Source organism: Triticum aestivum, chromosome 6D, assembly GCF_018294505.1.
Source record: "Triticum aestivum cultivar Chinese Spring chromosome 6D, IWGSC CS RefSeq v2.1, whole genome shotgun sequence".
In the NCBI taxonomy this organism is placed as follows: domain Eukaryota; kingdom Viridiplantae; phylum Streptophyta; class Magnoliopsida; order Poales; family Poaceae; genus Triticum; species Triticum aestivum.
In genome coordinates, this window is record NC_057811.1 from 156003238 (window position 1) to 156023873 (window position 20636).

A 20636-nucleotide genomic window follows, 5' to 3' on the forward strand; every position below is an offset into this window, starting at 1 on the left:
GGGTACAACTCCTTGGGAATAGGCAAGTGTTAAGGCCCAGGAGGAGGCGTTCGATACAGCCTTTATAAAGGGGTGCAGACCCGTCTCTCTCTTCCACGCTTGCTTCTTCCTCAGCCTTCGTTACCTCGAGTTCTAACACCCAAGTTTCGATCGCCACGATCCTCAGTCATGTCCGGATCCAGCCTCCAAGGCCGGTGGGTGGCTTCTTCTGTTACAGAAGAGGATATTGCGAAGCTTAGGGCGGCAAGATATCTGACGCAGAAATCCTCCATCGGCTCCCTGCTGAAGGGCAGGTTATCCCTACCCCCAGATCCGGCGAGAGGGTCGTGTTTGTCTCCCACTTCCTCCGAGGGTTAGGATTCGCCCTTAATCCCTTTGTCCATGGGCTCATGTTCTATTACGGGCTGGATTTTGACGATCTGCCCCCGAACTCCGTTCTTCTCATCTCGGCGTTCATCGTCACGTGTGAGGCCTTCCTTCGGATCCCTCCACACTTCGGCTTGTGGCTCAAGACCTTCAACGTGAAGCCGTGGGTGATAGAGGGGAAGCAGGCGGAGTGTAGTGGTGCCACAGTGAGCAAGCTTAATAACGCTCTTTGGCTAAAAGCATCCTTCACAGAATCTTCCGACTTATGGCAGCGGGAGTGGTTCTATATCACCGAGCCCCGTGGTTCCAAGTGGGCGGCTATGCCTGCGTTTCGATCCAGCCCTCCGATTTAGCTCGCATCATGGATTAACAAGGGATTCGACTGGGGATCAGTTGGCGAGGTGCAGACTCTACAGAGCCGCATCCGGAGCCTCCTCGAGAGGGACATTGATCTCATCAACATTATTCAAGTAATGCTGGTTCATCGGACCTTGCCGTGCCAGAGGCGACCTCTCCACATGTGGGAGTTTAATCCCGAAGGGCCGCGGACACTTCAACATTTCTTCGGCACTACGCACGAAGGGATGTGGAAATTATTTTTCGGGAAACGAAAGCAGTGGCCGGATACTACCGAAGACATCGGCCTTGACTGCAACCATCCGGACCCCACGGTAAGTACCCGTCCGCCGAACACCTCATAATCAGGTATCCTGTGGTAAGACACTAAGCAAACCATCTCTTTTCTAGGGCTGGATAAAGAAAGCGGAACGGATTAGGTGTCCAGACCCTCTTCCTGAAGACTCAGCGGACCCCGTGCTAACAAGGATGTTGGCGTCGGCACTGTATCAGGCGCCGACGGAGGAAGGCAAGGTGGAGAGTGGGAAGACCAGGGATGGCCTTCGTTCCGGAGGTAAATTAGACACCGAGTCCAGGGAAATCGACATTTCTTCGCCTGAAGAAAAAGGCGAAGGAGAAGCAAGCATCCCTTCTTCATACAGGAAGAAAAAGGCCGCCTCCGAAGGTTGGGAGGAACTGACTCCCAAGAGGGGCAAGATGCCATCGGCGGGCGGCTCGGGATGGGAAGGCGACGTCGTTGAACAGCTCCGTCGTGAGGACAGGCCTTCGACCAAATCGTAAGTAAATCCGGGGCGCTTTAATCACATCTCGTTCCTTTCTTGTTATCAAAGTAACACATAATATTCACGTGTGTATTAACAGTTCGGCGCAGAGTGTTCCTGAGCGATCCTCTTCTTCAGGAGATCTTCTCCCAGAGATGATGGAAAGCGAGACTCCCCCGGCCTCCTCGCCCAATAAGGCGGACGACTCCGAAGTGTCGTCTCGAAGTGTTTTTTCTTGATCGACAAGCGGCACGAGTGATGAAGGAGGCAGTACCCGAAGGTGAGCCTCCGAACGTCCGGGATTCGGGGGCCAACAATGAAAGCCTCGGACTATCCGGTTTTCAACCAGTGGTGATTCTAGAGACGAGTGAACAGGTTTCTTCAAAGGATGATCGTGCTCCTACAGCGGCTTCCGGAGACCCAGCGGCGCCGGATATGTTGAGGGATATGCTGCGAAAAGCATCTGTCTCGGAGGAACGGCGTACCTTGATGGGTACGGTGGTTGAGAGGATTCTGTCCGTGAAGAGCGGATTGAATGAAGCCTTCATGAGCCTGCTAAGAGGCTTCGAGGTTTTCTGATGTAATATTTTCAACTATATTTTATTTGCAACATGCACCTGTGTATAGGTAGTAGCCCCTGAGACTCGGGTTGGCTTCCCATGGGAGGCGATCCGAGGATCAAAAAGATATACTCAAGGAATAATCTGGTTAATTTGAACACAGGCTGTTTCTCCCCTGACAACTGCTCGGACTGCAGAGGTTGCCGAGCTGCAGCGGAAGCTTGATGTGGCAGGGGATGACATCACGTTAATCAATAGACGTCTTGATGAGTCACAAGGTATGTATTCAGAGTGTTCATTACACGTACATGTTTATAATATAAGCGTGACGCTGAAAATTGCATACTGGTATATGCATGGCTGCAGATGGTGTCGCCGCCGTTGAGATTCTTCGGGCGGAGCTAGCCCGGGCCAAGGAGCAGGCCCGGTTTGGTAATGCGGCTGCCGAAAAGGCATCGGCCGAGTTAAAGGCCGAACACGCTGCTCGGCGCCAAGACGAGGAGAAAATATCCGCGATGGCGCTCGAACTAAAAAATGCCGCTAGCTGCTGTGAATTCCTCGAGAAGGAGAATAAATCCAAGATGGCTGATCTTGACAAGGCCTTGCGAGAGGCAAAGAAGCGCGGTCCGCATCTAGAGCGGCCCGTGAGGAGATCCGGCAAGCTGGGGAGATTGCAGCTGGTAAGCCCTTTTTATTACAGACTAAGTTCGGCGATCCAAATTATGCTCAGCTTAACCAAGTGTGGAGCTCTCCAGACGTGTTCTTGGACTTGCCGAAGAGCTCTTTCGATGCGGCGCAGTTTTACCAAGCGCAAGAGGGATATGCAACAGAGAAGCTTTTCTGGTCACAATTTGGTGCATCAAAACACCCTCTGCTGCTGAATGAACAGATGTCCCAATGGGCCGAGCTTCATAGGTTATTCGGGGCTGCCATGAAGAACGTCATACTCCAGCTGTAGCCGACTGAGCCTATTCCGAATAGCTACTTTGACTTGGTGCAGCGGCTTGCTGATGCGGTGCCACGTATCGACGCCGTTAAGCGGTCGGCGTGCATTGAAGGTGCACGGATGGCCTTTGCCCGTGTCAAGACATACTGGGGGAAGATGAAAGCCATCGATGTTGCGGTGAAGGGTCCACCCAAGGGCAAGGACCATCACGCACCAGAGCATTATTTTGAGGACGTCTTAGAGGCTGCCCGCTTGATAGAGGGTCAATGTTCGAAAGACATAATATTCGAGTGAAGTGTATCCGAATTGTAAAAGACGATTTTTATAATCAGTCTATATTTTAGTTTTGCCTAAAAGGCTTTTGTTCCTCCTGTGCGGCCGTTTGTATATGATCTGAAAGTTTTCTAGTCGTCGGCTTCAGCCCCCTCGTAGGAAATACGGGGGTGTTCGGAAAAGCATCTGAGCACTCTTGACCCAACGTCTTGGTCCGTGAAGGAGGTGTCAATGCGGTGAACGAGGCAATCGGACTATAGGGCGTTAACACTTTCACTTAGCCATAGGAGTTTTATAGGGGGGACTACGATATAGCCCCTGGTATGTGTACGGCTTATTCCAATATGGTGCGTTACATATATGACCTGAAGAAAAAGGTCCTTCGTATAATACAGAGGGAATCGCGAAAGATTCCGATAAGTCATCGAGTGGTTGACCAGCTCTCGCCGCATCATGACAGTCGGTTTTCGGCTTTCTCTACTGAGGTGCTTGACCAGATGAACCGGAAGCACAATCGCAGTAGTTCTTCCTTTACTACCCTAGCCGATAGAGCGGAACGTAAGGTAGCAAGCATAGGAGCCGGGCAACCCAACCATTGACCCAAGACATGATTCGGAGCTGATGCATATAAGGCCAAACTTGCGACGCCGAAGTACGCTATAAAGCTGTTCGGACTTTGTTGGCAACTCATTTGTTCCCATACCGAGCCCCTGGCAGGTTATGCCGAGGTATGTGTGCAAAACAACCATAGGAGCCAAATTCTTTTTTGAAAAAGAAACGAATGATGAATGCGGATTATGTTTACTGGGACCTGAGTGATATGCCAATGGTTACTTTATAGAAAAAAGACCACAACCCCGGCTATTTGGCATGCCCGGGGTCGAAGACGGAGGAAAAAGGCAAGTTACAGGCTCGAAATAAAGAGTGCGGTCTGCAAAAAGTTATTTTGGACCTCCTGTCGCACGTCTGCGTCGCCTGTCCTCGGCGAGGGGATTCATTGACGGAAGTAGCCCCCTAGGTGAGTGTACGGATCCGAACTCCGATAGAGTCCGTTAGATGTTTGTCCTTTGCGTCACCTGTTTTTAAGAGATAATGAAAAGAGTAACTTAGAGAAAAAATGTTACGGAAATGCTTGAAGGCTTGTCCGTATTGTGCTTCCGCCGATGCCCATGGTATCTTAAGTGCGTAGTTATGTATGCGTGATACAAATTTCGCAGGTATATGAGGTGGGCGGCGGAAGCCGAACTGCTATTTCCGCTCCGGAATTGGTAGATCCTGTTGAATGGAGACCGGTGGCTTAATGGCCAATGAGGTATGCGGTTTAATAAGACCGTTTTGTACTGAAGTTGCCGCAGTATGATCTTCAGTCCAAAGGGGGTGGTTCTCCTGCTCCCTTATGGAGTTGTGTGTCGCGTATACCATGTTCACTGTTTTTACCTCGGGGGGAAATTGGTTCTGACCCCCGGTATTTGGTTGGTGAGTCTCTTCGTCGTCGCTATCACCGCGCGGCCTCCTCCCCTTGTGTTCGGCGTTGAGCTTGCCGGCCTGCTTGAAGACCCAACAACTTCTGTTGGTATGATTAGCTGGTTTGTTGGGGTGGCCGTGAATCTGGCAGAGTCGATCCAACATCCTGTCTAAATTGGATGGTCCGTCTCTGTTCGCCTTGAATGGCTTTTTCCGTTGACCGGGCTTGGGAGTGCTGAATCCGGCGTTGACCGTTGTTTCGCGCGTTCTTTCACTATCATTGTGATGTTTGTGTTCGTTGCGTCGTGGCTTGCCATTGCCGTCTCGGATTTCAGAAGTGCCCGGTTCGCTGGTGCTGTTGCTTCTACGAGCGAGCCAATTGTCTTCTCCCGCGCAAAAGCGGGTCATTAGAGCAGTAAGGGCTGTCATGGATTTTGGTTTTTCTTGACCGAGGTGGCGGGCGAGCCATTCATCCCGGACGATGTGTTTGAAGGCCGCAAGGGCTTCCGCGTCCGGACAGTCGACGATTTGGTTCTGTTTAATTAAGAACCTAGTCCAGAGCTTCCTGGCTGACTCTCTGGGCTGCTGGATGATGTAACATAAGTCATCGGCATCCGGTGGCCGGACATATGTTCCTTGGAAGTTGTCGCGGAAGGCGTCTTCCAAATCTTCCCAGCTGCCAATAGAGTTTTCCGACAGACTGTTTAACCAGTACCGAGCTGGTCCTTTGAGTTTTAGTGGGAGGTATTTGATGGCATGAAGGTCATCTCCGCGGGCCATGTGGATGTGGAGGAGGAAGTCCTTGATCCATACCGCGGGATCCGTTGTTCCGTCGTATGATTCGATATTCATGGGTTTAAACCCGTGTGGGAATTCATGATCCATTACTTCGTCTGTGAAGCAAAGAGGGTGTGCGGCGCCTCTATATTGGGCCACACTGCGACGTACCTCCGATGGAGTACGTTTGCGGTTTTCGGCCCGGGCGTGGCTAGGTTTGTCACGTCCGAATGGGTAGCCGTCGTCGCGTGTCGAGGCACGTCCTCGCGATCCGTAGATCGATCTTGTATGTCCCGCTCTACTGTCCAGGTCCTGCTGAAGGTCGTATGTATGACCCCGAGCTATTTTATTCCTGCCTTTACGGCGAGGTGGGGCGGTCTGGTGTTCGGCTTGAGTTGTCGCGTTATCCCGACCACGTGGCGGCCGGTCCGGCGCGTTGCGCGATGGTGGTACGGGCTCCAGCGCCTCGTCATCGAATTGAGACATCAATTAGCACTTCGGGTACTTCTTGGCTGAGCCGCTAAGGCCGTATTCCTCGGCAGCTAGGACTTTGGTCCATTTATCATTGAGCAGGTCTTGGTCAGCTTGAAGCTGCTGTTGCTTCTTTTTCAGGCTCCTTGCAGTGGCTATTAGCCGGCGTTTGAAGCGCTCCTGCTCGAGAGGTTCCTCAGGCACGATGAAATCCTTGTTGCCAAGGCTCTCCTCATCCTCGAAAGCGGAAGATAATTACTGTCCTCCGAGTTTTCGTGTATGGCCTGTTCATCGGGGCTAACATGCCCGTTTTCCCATTCATCCTGTTAGGAGATTGCCCAACAGGGTCTTCATTATCTTCGGCATCGTCCGGAGTATTGTTTTCTCTGGTACTGGTGTTACGACGTGACTTAGAGCGGGGCGGTTGACGCCGACGTCTGGGCTGTGTCTCCGGAGGTTTAGCCTCAACTGGATCCTCTTTGTCATCGTTGTTAGTTTCTTTAGGTGTATCCACCATGTATACGTCATACGAAGAAGTGGCTGTCCAGCGTCCGGTAAGCGGCGGGTTTTGGCCCTGCTCCTCATCGGCATCGTCGTCCAAACCGTCGATGTCTTCGGAGCCGTAATCAAGCATGTCGGTTAAGTCCTCGATAGTGGCTATGAAGTGGGTGGCGGGTGGGAAGCGGAATTCTCCCCCATTATCAGCCTCCAGTTCAAACCGGACATAATTCGGCTGTGAGTCCCCCGCCAAGGACAAATATCTTAAGGAATTTAGCACATCGCCCAAGGGCAAATGCTGGAAGATGTCTGCGGCACTGAATTCGAAGATCGATAATCGATCAAGTTCGGCGTCCGCGGGCTCACATAGTTCGGAACTTATGACCGGAGCCGAGTCCGGAGTTCCGGTGGCACAGGTATCGTGAGAGATTAAGTCTATGTGTGGCTCCAACGCCGCGGAATCTGTGGCCTCTGTGGTGGGGTTGAGCCTCCCGTCCTTGGATGGCGCAGTAAGCTCCGGATCTAAGGCCAGGGCGGTTACAGGAGCAATCTCCTAGATGCGGTCCGATGACAGATTTAGGTCATGTTCATCGGGGTGACCGGGAGCGGTTGCCGTGGTCTCAAATCCAGCGAAGATCAAATCTCCACAGATGTCCGCGACGTAGTTCAAGCTCCCAAATCTGACCTGATGGCCAGGGGCATAGCTGTCGATCTGCTCCAGATGGCCAGACGAGTTGGCCTGCAGTGCGAAGCCGCCGAACACGAAGATCTGTCCAGGGAGGAAGGTTTCTCCTTGGACGGCGTCATTATCGACGATTGAAGGGGCCATCAAACGTTTTAAGGATGGCACAGTGGAACTCTTAATGAAAGCACCAATGTCGGTGTCAAAATCGGTGGATCTCGGGTAGGGGGTCCCGAACTGTGCTTCTAAGGTCGATGGTAACAGGAGACAGGGGAAACGATGTTTACCCAGGTTTGGGCCCTCTCTATGGAGGTAATACCCTACTTCCTGCTTGATTGATCTTAATGAATATGAGTATTACAAGAGTTGATCTACCACGAGTTCGTAATGGCTTAAACCCTAGAGGCCTAGCCTGTATGACTATGGTAATGAATATATCCCTCCTCCGGACTAAGTCCTCCGGTTTATATGGACACCGGGAGGATCTAGGGTTACACAGGGTCGGTTACAAAGAAAGGAATCTACATATTTGGTCGCCAAGCTTGCCTTCCACGCCAAGGTGAGCCCTATCTGGACACGGGTGCAGTCTTCGGTCTTCGTATCTTCACAGCCCATCAGTCCGGCCCGTGTCTAACAGGCTGGATGCCCGATGACCCCTTAGTCCAGGACTCCCTCACCCATAATGACTTGCGGTTGCACAGGTAAGCTTCCAGGCATGAAGTATTCTTCCGTCTCTTTGAGCCTGGGTGGAGCTTTCCGCATGACACGACGCTTCTCCGGAATCACCGAGTACTGGACGCACCAATGTACCCTTCTTAACCATTCTCCACCCAGAGGTATATTGAATTCTTGTCTTGAGTCTTGAAGTCTCGGCCTTGAAGATGCAGTCCTTGCAGATGCCATCATGGAGTTGTCGTCATTGATGTAGAGTTCTTCATACTCACCACTCCCGAGCACTCATACCAACCCCGTCTACTATAGCGTAGCATTAAAACTATATAGCGTCCCGGGCTTGATAATAGGGTGATGGGTTCCTACCTCATGCATTCTAAAGTCAATATAACTACTGGAGGGATTATGAATGGTGACACTAAATGCAATAAAAATATAGGTATCGAAAGCATGGTCAAAGTGAACTTGCCTGGTAATACTTGATGAAGATTATCGCACGCAAATAAAGACTTAACTTGTAACGCCCACGATGCGGCTATATCTCCCACGTGTCGAGGCACGACTTAGAGGCATAACCGCATTGTGGTTTTGTCGCAAGAAGGGTCATCTTCACACAATCCCATGTAATGAACAAGAATGGGATAACGAGAGTTGGCTTACAAGTTGTTATCAGAGCCAGGTTCAAGATCGATAACGAACTCAACTGGCCGGTGAGGAGGCATACCCGGAAGCTCTTCTGGAAAGACATCTTGATACTCACAAACGACTGGAATTTGAGAGATGGCATTCAATTCGCCCTTCTCATTGAGAGAAAACAACCAAATGGTTTCATCACGAGCGGCATGGATAATCACATCCTCAGAAGAGTGTGTCAATTGAATTTCCCTGGCAGCACAATCAAGTTGAGCCTTGTGCTTAGAAAGCCAGGTCATCCCGAGAATTAGATCAATATCCGAGTCACCAAGAACAATTGGAGAAGACATAAATTTATAGTCGCCCATCTTGATACCGACATTTGGAACCATCATGCTAGAGCTCAAACGCTTAGCCGGAGAAATAACTTGCATTGCTCTAGATAATTCCTCTGTGTCAAAATTGTGCTTCGATGCAAATGGGTATGACATGAAAGAATGCGATGCACCTGTATCAAATAAAACTTTTGCAGGAATATCATTAACTGAGAGATTACCCACTATCACATCAGTAGATTCCTCCGCTTGAGCTGCATTCATCATGTTCACCTTTGCGGACTTGGGATTATGCTTGACCACTGCATTGCTGGAAGATCTCACACGAGGAGGAGGCGGAAGGCGCCTTTGGTTGCAACAAGTGTCAGGTAGATGAAAATTCTAAGACATAACCCAAAATAGCTTTATCCTAAGTAAAATTTAACAACAAAGAAAATACTAATATAATAAATAAACAGAAAATAAAATATAAAACAACCAATTTTAGCAAAAAGTATTTTTCATAAACTTTTAATAGCAAAAAGAAACAAATAAAGTTTTTATAAAACTCTAACTATGACCTATACAAGTTTTCCTACAAAACTAATAATTTTTTTTAAATAAGAATAAAATTGTCTACTGTTTTATAAAAGAAACAAAACTGAATTTTTCAAAAGAGACAAAAAGAAATAGTTTAAAAACAATTAAAACTATAAAGAAAAGATTAAAACAAAACTAGAACTAAAACAGTACTGTTTTGCCTAAAACCCTAATTTAAAATAAATAAAAACTAATTTGCAAAAGCCTGCTGTTTAGACAAAAGATCAAGGGATCACTAGCAATAAGAAATAATCAAAAAGCTATTTTTAAATAAAAGTTATTAGCAATCTAGTGTTTGTAACAAATCTGTTTGAAATCGAAAATTTAAAAGTCCAGAAAATAAATTCCCTGGATAGATGGGATTTTTTTGAAATCGCAGAAAAACGAATCATCAAAATCGGAGTTGTAGATCTAAAGATATAAAAAAACTAAATCTAAAAAAACAGAAACGAAAAAAAGACAGACGGTGCGCTAGCTACGTAGCGGGTTGTACAGGGGTGTGCGATCAGAAGCTATACTGCGCTCGGCCGTAACTTAAAACTACGCGTACTCGAATAATAAAAGAGAAAAAAACACATGGACGAACCGGTTCGACGTAAACTGTAATAAACCGTATACTAAACCGAACCAACCGATTTAAACGAAAACCATTCTACTAAACCATTTTTTTTACTGAACAAACAGAGTGCACGTACACTTACAGAGGAAGAACGAGCCTTCCGTGGAGATCGGGGGCGGTGGTGGCGGCGGCTCCGGCGGTTGTAGGCGACTGCGAGAGTGTCGAGAGGATGCACCGATGAGTGGCTCGTCCGGTTGTGTAGTCTGAAATGGTTGGCGATGACGAACGACGACGGAACAAAGCGGTGAAGCTCGGTGCTCCGGGTGCTCCGGCGATGACAACAAGGTTGGTACGGTGGCTGTAGATAAAGATCGATCACAACACCATGTCAAACAGATTCTAGGGATCGAGAGAAGTCGAAATCGAAAAGAAGGAGGCTTGGGATGGCTCACCGGAGTCGGAATCCGGTGATGAACTGCAGCTTCTGCGGCGAGATCCAAACGGCAAGGGCGTGCGATACGGTGGGTTTTGGCATGGGGTTTCGAAGGGAATCGGTTAAGGAAGGTTGTGACTATTTATAGGACATGATGCTTGGACGAGGGATTGACTTGGGATAGGGTTCCCGAAGAAATCGGACGGGGAGGCGGCGTCCAGAGCGTGTACGTAGAGCATTCTGTTTCTATACGTGAAGAAGAAGAAAGAAAGCTGGGGCCAAGCGCCAGGTGTGAGAGAGAGAGAGGTCGGGCTTGGGGAGGGAAAGAACGAACGAGCGAAGGGAGTCGGTCGAGCGAAGTGGAGGCTCTCCCTTTTTTTGAACATGGGTGCAGGAGCGCTGGAACGTGGGGCGGCGGCAGCCTCGCTGCCTGCGCGCGGCTGGCTGCCTGGCTGGGTCGGCCTGGCTGGGCCATGGCCTCGCAGGCCTGGCTGTTGGGCTGTTTTTTTTAAACAGCGATGCAAACAAATACAGAAAATAAAAACATTTTATAAAGGCATATTATATACCAAAATTTTTGCAATAAAAAATTCCTATAACATGAACATATTTTCTAGTTCAAATAAAACATAAAGAAAATCACAAAAGTCAAAAAGTGCTGCTGTTGCAATAAAACCCAATAAAAAGTATTTCTAAAATACCAAAATGATTTCAAATTATTTTTTCTCTATTTTTTATTGTAGGGAATCATTTTACCCTATTTTCCATATATTTTATTTTTGGAGAAAAATAATTTGAATAAAAACCAAATAAATCCAAATTGATAGTAGGTTTCAAAATACCTTCAAAGGGACTTTCATTTTGGTTCCTTTAAACTTCCAACTCATCTTCGAAGAAGTCATTTTGTCTTTTCTCATGAAACTCATTGAGTTGCATAAAGTTTCTTGTTTGAATTATTTGCAAATGACATCCAAATCTTAAAAAAAAACCTTTTCATTTTAAATGGAAGAAGTCATGTCATCTTCACTCTAGGGTTTTGCATTTGAAAAGAATTTGAATTCATGGAGATCAGAATGCAAAGCAAAAGTTTGGGAAATTCATTTCATTCCCTCTCATTCAACTTTCGAAAAGTTTTAAATTCCACTCAGTTTCACACAAGCAATCACACCACAATCAAAAGACAATCAAAAATATTTATTTAATATAACATTCCAAAATTTAGAATTTTGGGATGTTACAAACCTACCACACTTAAAATGAATCTCGTCCTCTAGCAAGAAAAGGTTAGGGTTTCGAGGTCTTCCAGCAAATCCATCGACCACAGAGGTTTGGGATGCTACCACACTTAAAAGCAAGGCTATGGTTCTGACAAAATTCATGTACTCCATCCTTGACGGTGTCGGTCTTCTCATACTATCTGGAATAACTCCTTCACTGAGGCTCTTCCGGTAGGGTCACAAACTTTTCCTCAAACACGCGTCCTTTCATCCTGGTGAGGTTCTTCCGAGACTGGGTCTTCATATCTGACAAGTCTGTCGCCAATACTAAACATTTGAAATCTCATGGTGGTCAATCATTATTGGCTTCTCCTGCAGGAAATGGGCCTAGGTTGAATCTCACCGTATAACCTACGGTTGGCAACGGTTGCCTGTACATGGATCAATCGTCCTATCATTCTGGGGTTTAAACAAGGTTTTGACATCGTCGTCACTCTACTATGGGTAAGTCACTCAGATTTACCATTCCAAATAGGAAGAGCGAATGATGAGAGTAAGTCGGTATGGTGATCAATCCATTCCGCACCTAGATCATTACTCTGTATAAGGTTTAGTGAATCTCACGTTTCTAACACTCGGTCATTCTCACAAGCATTATATTGCAGAATTTCTCTTGTCCTCGAACTGGGTTCGGGTAATTCCATTATTTCTGCAAGCTGAACAAAACATCTATCGTTCTTCACAACTCTCGGGTTTATGCGTAATCTCCTATGAAACGTTTGCTGATGAAATCACAGCTTCTTCCAAAATTTCTTCTTCGAGGGAGTGCTTGATCCTTATTAATTCCTGGGCCTGTGGGTTGTGGGCCCACTTCAATACTCGCACAACTTTAACTCATCATTTGAGCTACTATTGTTCCATATTCCAACATTGCACCTCCTTTAAATCCAATATTACTTCATTCCTTCGTACTCTTGAGGTAGTTAATATATCAAATAAAATCCTTAAACATAATTTATCCAACTCCACTCTGTGGGACACATTTTTCCTTACCATCGGTCGGGTGTTCTCACAGGGTACTACCACCCTTAAAGTCAAATTTACAATTTCATCCATAGACCATATTTCTCATATCCTCGAAAATGGTCCAAATCCGTGTTCATAGAGTAACAACTCATACAATTCAACCTATGAAAACATGTCACCTTAACTTTATTGATTTCATGAATCCATTACAAACTCTGAGGCTTCGATTACATAATTCAACTCATCAAACTTATGAAAATAGAATTGCTTTCTACTATTCTTATTATACATATCAAAATCTCAACTACTCAGCTCCAACTTTCATCTGATCTGAACATTCCCTAGTAAAATATCATGCTTCCTTGCAGCGAAAACAAATGACTTCCAACATGTCTCGGGGCTTCTTTGTGATTATGTAGGCTCCTTGGATTCTAGGCTTCTTTTCTGGACATTTACTAGCGTAATGACCTAAATCCTTGCACCTGTAACAAGTGATATGACTCAGGTCCTTCTCTACAGAAATTGGGTTGTTCTGGGGATACCTTCGTTTTCTCTTCCTGGATTTCTCCGTAATGATCAGAGCTTGTATTTCCTGAGGGTCAAACTCCACTTCTACTGTCGGGAAGTCTCTGAGATACTCTTAGCTTTCCTTCATGCAATACTCTAAAAAATGTCCTTCTTCTCCACATGAATAGCAGGCTTGGGCAAAAAATCTATTTAGGAATTCACCATCAGGGTCTTCAATAACTTCCTTCATCGCAAGTTCTTCTGAATTTTCCCTGAGGGCTTCTTTCATGGCTTCCTTCCGCTGCTTGGTAACTACTTGTACCTTGGGGTAAATTTGGCACTAAGCCGGGTAGTGTGTAGTTCCTTCACACAAGAAACAAGTAACTTGCCGAGTCGGGCATTCTTTAGCTGGGTGATTTCCTTCACAATGAGGGCATCCATCCTAGTGTTCTTCATTGTTGTGTCCTATTTCTCCGCAAATCTTGCAGGCACAATGTTTCTTCTTCGGGCTATCATCGTCCTTCCGGACGAGACGAGATCTTAACAAAGTCTTCTTGAATTCCTCCCAAGTTTTTGCTCCATTACATCCTTGTATGGCTTGATGCATTTTCCACCATGTTGCGGCACTTTTTTGTAAAGTACTGAATAGCGTATTGAACCTCATACTTTCTTGAAATCAAAATTTTCCTGAAGTGATTCTCCATGTTTTGAATCCATAGCTCTGCCTCTAACTGAGTCATCGGTCCAGAGAATACCAGTCCAACTTCATTCGTCGTCTATTGGGTCCAAGGGTGTTGGGATGAGATACGGAAGATATAGGGAGATACACACAATACAAACAATAGTTTTTGAAGAAACGGGTTTTGTTTTGTGGCTGTCGGAAAAACATCAAACAAATGACAGCTCACAAATCGTCGCATCTAATGTAAGTATATAACAGGGGTTTGGTCTTCTAAGGGTCAAATAAATCTTTGGCGTTTTCCAATTCTTCAAGTCTTCGGAGTCTTCTGTTGTTGCAGCTGCAACTCTTCTAATGCATGGTGAAATCCTTGTTACTCTAAAGAGGTCACCAGCTGTCCGGTATCTTGTCCTTGTTGGAGCGGATTCAGTTGATCCTCCGTGTGGTCAAAATGGAAAGGGGAATATTCTAACTATTTGAGGTAAGAGAGAAGATTTGATAAAATTAGAAAAGATAAGAAGTAAGGGGTGTCGGTGTCAAAACCGGCGGATCTCGGGTAGGGGGTCCCGAACTGTGCGTCTAAGGTCGATGGTAACAGGAGACAGGGGACACGATGTTTACCCAGGTTCGGGCCCTCTCTATGGAGGTAATGCCCTACTTCCTGCTTGATTGATCTTGATGAATATGAGTATTACAAGAGTTGATCTACCACGAGATCGTAATGGCTAAAACCCTAGAAGTCTAGCCTGTATGATTATGATTATGATCACCTCTAAGGACTAAGCCCTCCGGTTTATATAGACACCGGAGGGGACTAGGGTTGTACAAAGTCGGTTACAAAGAAAGGAATCTTCATATCTAGACGCCAAGCTTGCCTTCCACGCCAAGGAGAGTCCCATCCGAACACGGGAGAAAGTCTTCGGTCTTGTATCTTCACAGCCCATCAATCCGGTCCATGTCAAACAGGCCTGTAAGGGCATATTTATCCCTAAGATGTTTTGGTGATTGATGACAATGCTTTTACGGACTAATCGTGTGCGCTGAGTGTTTTTCAGAGATTCATTCTTTTGGCACGAGACAATTTCCTCCCCTCGGAGCTTAAAGCGAAGACGGTGTAGTCCTTTCGGATTAGTTTGGTGGACTAGTTTCATAGGGATCACCGTACTATCAAGAGGGGGTCCGTTTTGGAAAGGCTAGGGCGGAATCATCACGTACACTTCCTTTGCCCCTCCCTCCGAGCCTTTCTGTTTCGATGATGGGCTTGGTTCTCCTTTCTTTGTGCCCTCTCTGGTCCCAGCGGTAGTACCGCGGGCCAGAGCGGTAGTACCGCTTGGGTTCTACAAGCGGTAGTACCGCTCTGGAGCGGTAGTACCGCCCAGAGCAGTAGTACCGCTAGTAGCCCCATGTGTGTACTATCTCTGGTCCCAGCGGTAGTACCGCGGGACGGAGCGGTAGTACCGCTTGGGTGTCACAAGCGGTAGTACCGCTCTGGGCGCGGTAGTACTGCTCCAGAGCAGTAGTACCGCTAGTGGCCCCAAGCCGTAGTACCGCGGTGGTCTCGTGCTAGTACCGCCTCGATTCGAGGGCTCCTTTTTCGTGTCAGGTTTTACGGTACTGGCCGCGGCTGTGGGAGGCCGTAGTACCGCTCCTGTGCGGTAGTACCGCCCTCGCTCCGCGGTAGTACCGCTGTGGGCCAAGCGGTAGTACCGCGCTTTGGGGCGGTAGTACCGCTTATAGTGGCAAGCGGTAGTACCGCTGGCACAGCGGTACTACCGCTCTCTTCGGGGCAGAAGGGGGGTAACGGTTGGTTTGTTCCCCCCACTATATAAAGGGGTCTTCTTCCCCAAAGTTGATTCACCTCTTCCCCCAAAAGCTCCATTGTTGCTCCAAGCTCCATTATCGCTCGATCTCTCTCCCTAGCCAATCAAACTTGTTGATTTGCTCGGGATTGGTTGAGAAGGCCACGATCTACACTTCCACCAAGAGAAATTTGATTCCCCCCACTTATCCCTAGCGGATCTTGTTACTCTTGGGTGTTTGAGCACCCTAGACGGTTGAGGTCACCGCGGAGCCATAGTCCATTGTGGTGAAGCTTTGTGGTGTCGTTGGGAGCCTCCAATTAAGTTGTGGAGATTGCCCCAACCTTGTTTGTAAAGGTCCGGTCGCCGCCTTCAAGGGCACCAATAGTGGAATCACGGCATCTCGCATTGTGTGAGGGCGTGAGGAGAATATGGTGGCCCTTGTGGCTTCTTGGGGAGCATTGTGCCTCCACACCGCTCCAACGGAGACGTACTTCCCCTCAAAAGGAAGGAACTTCGGTAACACATCCTCGTCTCCACCGGTTCCACTCTTGGTTATCTCGTTCCTTTACTTTCGCTAGTTTACTTGTGTTATATCTCTTACTTGCTCGCGTGCTTGCTGTCGTTGCATCATATAGGTTGCTCACTTAGTTGCATATCTAGACAACCTATTTTGATGCAAAGTTTAATTTGGTAAAGAAAAGCTAAAAATTGTTAGTTGCCTATTCACCACCCCCCCTCTAGTCAACTATATTGATCCTTTCAAGGCCGGACGCCCGAGGAACCCTTAGTCCAGGATCCCTCAGTAGCCCGTGAACCAGGCTTCAATGACGAGGTGACCCGCACGCAGATTTTCTTCGGCATTGCAAGGTGGGTTCTTCCTCCAAACACTCCAAAATAGTCCTCGAACGCAACGAACGTGTCCGGTTCTGCAAAACAAGTACCACACACAACCGCAGAGAGTATAATATTCCACGAGTCCAATCCGCTGACAACTTTTCATAGCGTGACATCACGTGTCTGCCCGGTTATTATTTCGAACCGTTTTGGCCTGCCGCTTCATGTTTTGAGGCGCGGTTTTATCGGCATGTCTTGTCGAAGCAGAGATCGTGTCTCCTTATTGCGGGATTCTCATCAATACGGGCGTGGGTAATCCAACAGTGATGTTTGCACGGCCCTTGGGAATAGGCGAGCTTTGAGGCGAGTGGGGAGGCGCTTGATATTCACTGCCTTTATAAAGAGATAAGGATTCTTTTCCTTCACCCACGCCTTCTTCCTCTCTCTGCCTTCCCGTTCTCGAGCTCCAACACCCAAGTTCTCATCTTTTCTGCCTCGAGAAAGCACTCGACCATGTCCGGATCTTGAGCGCAAGGCAAGTGGATGGCCTCCTCCGTCAGGGAGAAGGACATCACCAAGCTTTGGGATGCCGGCTACCTGGCCAAAGAAATCGCCCATCGGCTTCCGGCCCAGGGGCAAATCGTCCCCACCCCGAAGCCCAATGAGAGGGTGGTGTTCATCCCCCATTTCGTCTGCGTGTTAGAGTTTTCTCTCCACCCTTTCGTCCACGGACTCATGTTCTAGATTTCCATGATCTAGCCCCAAACTCTTTCCTCAACATCTCGGCATTTATTATCGTGTGCGAGGCCTTCCTCCGCATTCCCCCCCACTTCGGACTGTGGCTTAAGATCTTCAACGTGAAGCCGAAGGTGGTGGATGGCCAGCACGCAGAGTGCGGAGGCGCCATGGTGAGCAAGATGCCCAATGTCACATGGCCCAAAGGTACCTTTGTGGAGACTGTCAAAGAGTGGCAGAAGTTGTGGTTCTATATCACAGAGCCTCACGACGCTTCCTGGGCCGCGGCTCCCGAATTCAAGTCCGGAGCCCCAATGCGACTCACCTCCTGGCTAGAGAAGGGCCTGAATTGGTCCTCGTCGCATGAGCTGACAGCGCTGCAAACGAGCATCCAAAGCATGGTGGACAAGAACATCAAGCTCGTCAACGTGGTCCGGGTGATGCTGGTTCGACGGATCCTTCCTTGCCAGAGCCGGACTTGCCATTTATGGGAGTTCGATCCGGCCGAGCACCAGACTTTGCACGGTTCTTCGGAACTACGCACGAAGATATCTGGAAGGTGCTCTTCAAGGGCAACCGCCGGAGACGACCAAGGACCGTCGGCACGCCCTGGCCCATCCCGCCAGCGCGGTAAGTCTTTCGGGTTTCAAGGTGTATCCTTTACTTTCTTGTTCAGGGAAGATACCTAAACCTCACTTGTTACTATCGTTTTTCAGGGATGGACAAAGAAGGCGGAGCAGATTAAGTGTCCGGCTCCACTGCCCGAGGAACCAGCCATCCCGCTCCTGACGAAGATGCTGGTTCCAGCGCCCTACAAGGCGCCGGAGAAGAAGGCCAAGAAGAAGGCCAAGGGGGCCAGAGGTGGCCTCCGCCGCAAGGGTGCTTCGGACATGACGCCTGAAGACAATGAGACTCGCTCCTCCGCCGCCGAAGACGATGACGAGGAGGAGGAGGAAAGCAACTCCCCCCCGAGTGGGAGAGGAAGAATAGGGCGGCCTCCACGAATCTGGAGGCAGAGGCGTCCAAGAGGGGGAAGGGCTCCCTCGCGGACAACTCCGCATGGGATGTCGACAGCAGCCCGGAGCCGCGCCCCCGAAACAAGCCCCTGGCCGAATCGTGAGTACTAAAACACCTGGACGCATCCATATATCCGGCCTCTCTACTTCATAGTCTTAACATGTTGAATCATTCACTTGCAGTCCGGCTCGGTCCAACCTCGAGCGATCCTAATCCCCGGGGAATTCGCTGGACCCGAAGGCGATGGACAGCGGGCCACAGCCGAAGGCCTCCTCCCCCAAGGCCATGGATGACACCGAGGTGTTGTCCCAAAGGATCCCTGGCCAGGGAGAGACTCAGGAGGACACCAGGGCGGCGCCGGAGGGTAAAACCTCGGCCGCCGGACACATGGGGGAGCAAATCCCCATGGAGATTGGCGATGGGGGCCGTGTTCAGTTTGGCTCCCAGCCGAATACGGTCCCGGAGACCTATGCGGCTCCAAAATCCGGCCAGCAGCCTCCTTCGAAAGAAGGAGGTGCGCATATTCCGCTGGTGACCTCTGTCCAACCAGAGGCACCGGATGCTCTCCGGGAAGCGCTACGAAGTGCTTCCATCATGGAGGAACACCGTACCCTCATGGGTGCGGTGATTGAGAAGATTCAGTCCGCGAAGAGCGGTCTACCGAAGCCTGCAGAAGTCTTCGAACAGGCTTTGAGGTAAGCAACGTAATTACCTAAAAAGAATGTCTAAGTATAGACAGTAGCCTCTGAGACTCTATTCGGTGTTCGGAAAGAAAAGCCGAAAAGAGGACCAAAGAATCTTCGCAGGAGACTAACCATATGTGTCTATGTGATTAAGCAGGCGTCGTTGCTGACTGCGACCTCCCACGCTGCCGAAGTCTCTGGACTGAAGCAGAGACTGGAGCGGGCCGAGGACGAGCTCGGCCAAGCAAGGAAGCAGATAGAGGATAAGCAAGGTATGCAATGACCTGCTGTGTATTCGGAAAAAATAAATGATGTGTATTGACCAGAGTGCCACGATATTTGTAGGAGCGGCTCCGAGGTCGAGGCCCTTAAAAAGGCGCTGGCCGAGGCCGAGGAGAAAGCTGCCAAGGAGCAAGCTGCCCGTGAAAAGCACGAGGCCAGGCTCGATGAGGTCCAGCAAGAGCTTCAGGATGCCGTGAAGAAATGTGAGTCCTTGGAGCGCAAGAGTGCGGATCAAGAGTCCGAACTTGCCAAGGCTCGCCAGAGCGCACAAGATGCCTGGGTGGAAGCCCAGGGCGCCCTCCAGGAAATCCAAGAGGCTAAGAAAATTACGGCAGGTAAGGACTTCATTATGCAAAGCAAATATATGAAGAAGAAGTATCTCTTACTAACCCAGATTTGGAGTTCTCCAAGGGCATTTGCGGAACTACCGCACAGTGTTTCTGACGCTGCGTCATTCTTCCGAGCCAAAGAAGGGAGCTCAACGGAGAAGCTGTTTTGGTCGCAGTACCTTGCGCCAGAACATTCGGTGCCCTTTAGCGACCACCTAAAACAGCTGGTCGAGCTGCATATGGTGGCCGAACTAGCCATGAAGGATGTAATAATCCGGTTGTGGCCTGCCGAAGCTATACCCAGCAGCTACTTCGTACTCGTGAAGCGGCTGGTCGACGCTTTCCCCCGGCTTGACGTTATCAAGCGATCGGTCTGCATCGAGGGTGCGCGGATGGCCTTCGCCCGCGTCAAAGTGCAGTAGGCGAAGATGAACGCCGTCAAGCTCGCGACCGAGGGACCGCCCGAGGGCAAGGAGCACCGCATGCCCGAGCTATATTTTGATAATGTCCTGGAGGGATTCCGCATTGTGGCGGCGCAGTGTGCCAAAGATGTAATCTTTGAATGAGTACATTTGTATTACCTTGCCCTGTATTATGAAACAAGTCAATTATGTAAGATAATATGTGTTAAAAAAATTCCTCCTGTGCGGCCGTTTTATGAAATCTGAGAGTTGGCAAGTCGTCGGCTTCAGCCCCCACTTAGGTAGTACGGGGGTGTTCGGGATGGAATCTAAACACTCTTGATCCAATTGTTTGGTCCTTGAAGGAGGTGTTTAGCGCAACGAACAAGGCAATCGGACTATGTGGCTTTATCACCCTCACTTAGCCATAGGAGTTTGACAATAAAATTTTAGGCGCAGCCCCTAGTATTCGTAAGTTCGAACTTGGGGTACTGTAAACACCTGATCGGATAGAACCAATTCATCGCGAAATGCGGAAAAAATCGCTAAAGATTTGAAACCTCCGAAGAGCTGACCGGCTCTCGCCGCATCATTGTCGGTGTCAAAACCGGCGGATCTCGGGTAGGGGGTCCCGAACTGTGCGTCCAAGGCGGATGGTAACATGAGGCGGGGGACACGATGTTTACCCAGTTGCGGGCCCTCTCGATGGAGGTAATACCCTACTTCCTGCTTGATTGATCTTGATGATACGAGTATTA